The sequence below is a fragment of the Palaemon carinicauda genome, chromosome 21 (genome assembly GCF_036898095.1).
Source record: "Palaemon carinicauda isolate YSFRI2023 chromosome 21, ASM3689809v2, whole genome shotgun sequence".
NCBI lineage: Eukaryota > Metazoa > Arthropoda > Malacostraca > Decapoda > Palaemonidae > Palaemon > Palaemon carinicauda.
In genome coordinates this window covers 1,868,537-1,873,536 of record NC_090745.1, presented here as the reverse complement: position 1 = coordinate 1,873,536, position 5,000 = coordinate 1,868,537, and the positions used below count along the sequence as shown (strand labels likewise).

The following is a 5,000-nucleotide window of genomic DNA, read 5'->3' as shown; positions in this document are numbered from 1 at the left end:
CTTTTTAGAATATTGTAGTATATATATTTTCCTGTAGCATAATAGAATTTAAATATATCAATAGACTTCTAAAATGTAATGTTTTTAACTGTACTAGATCCTGGTGTATTATGGCTGCTAGCAAGAACCTATTCTCTCTCTCTCCTCTCTCTCTCTCTCTCTCTCTCTCTCTCTCTCTCTCTCTCTCTCTCTCTCTCTCTCTCAGGCTTGCAGATAATTTTCTTTTATGGAGGACTTAAGATGTCTAGGAATGTGTTTTGTGTCTTGGGAAATATATTGCATTTAGGCGACATTGTGTGAAAATGTTATTCACTTTAACTCGTAGTTATTTTTCAGTAATGAAATTACTATGTTAATAAAATCATATGTATCCTTTTTCATTTAAGCGTTTCTCTTAGAGCTGCCTTAAAGTAATGTGAAACTTTTGTTTCAAACACCGTAGAGTTTTCATGCGCAAATTGTCCCAAGTTTTCTCTCTCTCTCTCTCTCTCCTCTCTCTCCTCTCTCTCTCTCTCTCTCCTCTCTCTCCCTCTCTCTCTCTCTCTCTCTCTCTCTCCTCTAGTTTCTACGATGTTAATTACGTATTTCTTTGTGAACAATTAAGTTCAATCTCATCTTAGCCACTGAGAGCATTATTGTTGAATATTACGGGGATCAGTCGAGGTATGTGTTGTAAATATTGTATGTAAAACATGGGCACATATACACTACATGCGTGTGTGTTTGTGTGTGTGTGTATATATATATATATATATATATATATATATATATATAATATATATATATATATATATATGTGTGTGTGTGTGTGTGTGTGTGTGTGTGTGTGTGTGTGTATGTATAATCTCCACACTTCGAACGAAAAAAAAATTATTAGATGGCAAAAATATAATAATGTGTACTGTTATGCAATTGGCTTCTACGATTGTCAGTGGCTTTGAAGTGGATTAGTCGATTGTAAAAGTTAATTCTTGAAGCAATTTCATTTTAGAGGGAAATTATATTTTGGCGGAAACAGTCCTTTTTCATATTACTATTTCCGTAAACAGTCCTTTTTCATATTACTTTTTCTGTAAAGTCCTTTTTTTACATTACTTTTTCTGTAATCAGTCCTTTCTCGTATTTTTTCATAAACAGTCCTCTTCATATTACTATTTCCGTAAACACTCCTTTTTTACATTAATTTTTCCGTAAACAGTCCTTTTTTATATTACTTTTCCGTAAACAGTCCTTTTTTCATATTACTTTTCCGTAAACAGTCCTTTTTCATATACTTTTCCGTAAACAGTCCTTTCTCATATTTTTTTTTCGTAAACAGTCCCTTTCTCATATTTTTTTCCGTAAAGTGTCCTTTTTCATATTCCCCCTTTTCTCTCTCTCCTGCAGCTAGAGTATATGTTGAAATATCATCTATTTTTATTTAGAACGACTGTAAGCTAAATTTTCATATTTCTCTTTACAGTCCTTTTTTCATATTATTTTTTCTGTAAACAGTCCTTTTTCATATTATTTTGTTCCGTAAACAGTCTTTTTCATATTACTGTTTCCGTAAACAGTCCTTTTTCTTATTACTTTTTCCGTAAAAATTCTGTTTCATATTGCTTTTTCCATTAAACAGTCCTTTTTCCGTAAACAGTCCTTTTTCCATAAATAGTCCTTTTTCCGTAAACAGTCCCTTTTCCATAAACAGTCCTTTTTCCGTAAACAGTCCTTTTTAACAGTTTTTCTCTCTCTTCTACAGCTAGAGTACTGGACCTCGACGAATTTTTGAACGAAAATGGCATCCCAGTTGATGAAAGCAAACGCGCGGGCCCAACAACACTACCACTGGTGGCGTCAACGGCAATGTCGGCATACCCAGTGGCAATAGCCTAAGGGCAGCACAATCTCCCGAAGCTCCCTCCTCTCCGGAGGCCTCTTCCCCACCTATGGGATCTGGCATGGGGGCTTGCCCCCAAGGAGCTGGAGTGTCAGCCGCATAGGAGCCCCCAGCCACCAGTGGTGGAGCCCTAAGCGTTGCACCCCCAGCACTTTCCCCTCAAGATTATGTGGGAGACTGTTCCTCTTCCGTCTCCTCGCCCGGCTCACCAGACCCCCTCTCCCCCCTTCAGGTCCCAGAACCAGGTAAGAGTCGTACCGTGGTTGGTCAGTCTTAGAATTTTAAGACTGGTGTGGACCATGGTGCGATGAATCGAAGGTTTTTTCTGTTTTGTCTTCTTCCCTTTACTGGCTTTCTTTATTTTCTCTGTTTTGTCTTCTCTTTACTGACTTTCTTTATTTTCTCTGTTTTGTCTTCTCTTTACTGACTTTCTTTATTTTCTTTCTAACCTTTAATGTGTTCTGAAGAATAGTTATTTCTTTTTTTTTAATGGGGTATCAGCATTTTCAAATTATAGTAGTTGGGAATCCATGAAAGTAGTAAAACATAACAAGGTAATAATGAATGGAGGGTATATTTTTAACATTTATTTTTACAACAGTTGCTTTTATAAAATTAGTGTGAATAACCTTGGTAGATTTTTTAATGTTTATTGAGATATACATAAAAAATAAACATGACATAATTCACTTATTATTGGATGAATTTGAGTTTTTATCAAGATATACTTAAACATTACATATTTCTCTTATTAATAAATTATGAAGAATAGCATCATAGTTTCTCTAAAACTGGACGTTTACTAACTCATCTTGCATATATTTCATTTTGGTCTTGAATATAATTTTGGAACATATTTTAGAAAACTGTACATTATCGCTAAAGATTAGAAACTTTAGAAATTAATCTATCTTGGATGTAATTTTGAGAATTTTTGTTTACGTGTGCGAAAAGTATTTAAGAAATTAGTTACATGAAATGATCGAAAATAATCTATTATTGATGTAATTTTTGAGAATTATTGTTGACGTGTGCGAAAAGTATTTAAGAAATTAGTTACATGAAATGATCGAAAATAATCTATTATTGATGTAATTTTTGAGAATTTGTTGACGTGTGCGAAAAGTATTTAAGAAATTAGTTACATGAAATGATCGAAAATAATCTATTATTGATGTAATTTTTGAGAATTTTGTTGACGTGTGCGAAAAGTATTTAAGAAATTAGTTACATGAAATGATCGAAAATAATCTATTATTGATGTAATTTTTGAGAATTTTGTTGACGTGTGCGAAAAGTATTTAAGAAATTATTACATGAAATGATCGAATAAGAACACTTCTCAAACTATCCTTTATATTTCTATATCTTTTCTATTCTTACCTGTGTGTGTGTACACGTTGCATGGAAACTCTTTATCTGTTAATAGATAGTGTCTGTTATTCTTTAACTTGTAACCTTCAGATATTTCAATTTCTTTATTTCTTTCTCAGTTGTGGATTAATTTTTTAGCTGCTATTTAGTCAATCTCCACAGAACCAATTTTAATTTGTTTTAACTTGAAGTAAATATTGTTGGTTCGTCCAGTAAACTTTTAACATTTGAACCCTTGCAGCTAATTAACTTGGCAGAATTATTCTAATGAAATTTCTTTCACTGCAAAATCTAAAGTTAATTCTCAAAATTCAAGTTCATTTTCAAGTCTGTAGATCATTGGAAAATATATTTTTATGCACTGTGTATTTTACTGTTAAGGCCCAAAAGGTTGCTTCCCAAAATATCTATCCCTTGAACTTAAAGTAACTTTTGGCACTTGAAATGTTAAAAAAAAAAATCCCAATTTTTTTAAATCCCCGCTCATCATTTGATTTTGGAATTCCAAAGTAAAAAAATTACAACTTTGATGAAGTAAAAGTCCCCCTTGAAGAGTAATAAAAATTCGAATTGGCACATTCAGTTCAGAAGGATGGTTTGTTGGTTGGTTAGGCTAGAGCAGAATGTAGGAATGAGTTATTAGTCCTTGGGTGATCTTATTTAGGATTTGTAAGGCTTTATATTTTTAAAAATATCCTTTTTTATGGATTTAGTTAGGGAGGAGATTGTTTTGGAATTAAAGAATTAAGGAATTAAATGTTAGTTATAGAATCGTACATCAGAATTGATTTAATTTTGTCTGTGTATATCAGTTGTGATTGATAGAATGAATTGATCAATGAGGGGTAGTAATTGTGATTATGGCTGGTATGTTAGAACAAGTCTGTATATACTGGTTCAACGATTGTAAAGTTAGCCGTGATTATTATCGTATTTAAAGATTAAATATGGTTTTTATATTAAGAGAAAATAATGACTATAGTCCATTTCTTTTACCGAGGCAGATTTGCACCGACTCGCAGGCGTGCCTTTTTAGCTCGGGAAAGTTCCTGAGCGCTGATTGGTTAGAATTATCGCGTCCAACCAATCAGCGATCAGGAAACTTTTCCGAGCTAAAAGGACACCCCTGCAAGTCTGTGCAAAACTGCCTCGGTAACAGAAATGGACCATAGTTGTGGTTACAGGTTAAGTCTGCTTTATGCTATCGTGTGAGGAGATTATAGGTATAGGGAAGGGAAATAGAGGTACAGTGAAAAAGGAAGAGGAATGTATGGGAGTTGAAAGGGGCTACAGATCAATGAGTATGCAAGCAAATTGGTGGTACAAGATGTTAGCAGATTCTGTTCTTATCGTAGGGGAACAAACGCTGGCGGCTCTGTGATACATGGTGTTAGACATTCCATTTCTTGTCTTAAATTCTTAAAAGAAGATGCGACTTATACGTTAAATGTTCTCCTAGATTTTGAACAAAATTACTTTTAGTAGGTTTCTTTTCTTCTCAGGAGGTCCAAGACCTCCGATACTTTCAGTATTCGAACGCATTTAATCGAAGATTTTTCTTAACTGGTAAAATCTGTGATCATGCTTTTGCTAAAGAAATTAACATTTTAAAGTCTTCAGAACCACGTATGTCGCATTTATCTTAATTTATGACCTGATAATCTGCCCCAACCATTGTCTTGTGACTTGTATATAACTCTAGACTAATTATGACATTTAATATACGTGTTCAATTCATTTTCTTCAA

The 5,000-nt window shown here is 33.5% G+C and overlaps 1 pseudogene; it reads left to right on the top strand.

The window, feature by feature from the left end:
- LOC137615145 (dual specificity protein kinase splA-like) overlaps window positions 1–5,000 on the top strand; it is a 22,102-nt pseudogene that overhangs the window by 15,157 nt on the left and 1,945 nt on the right.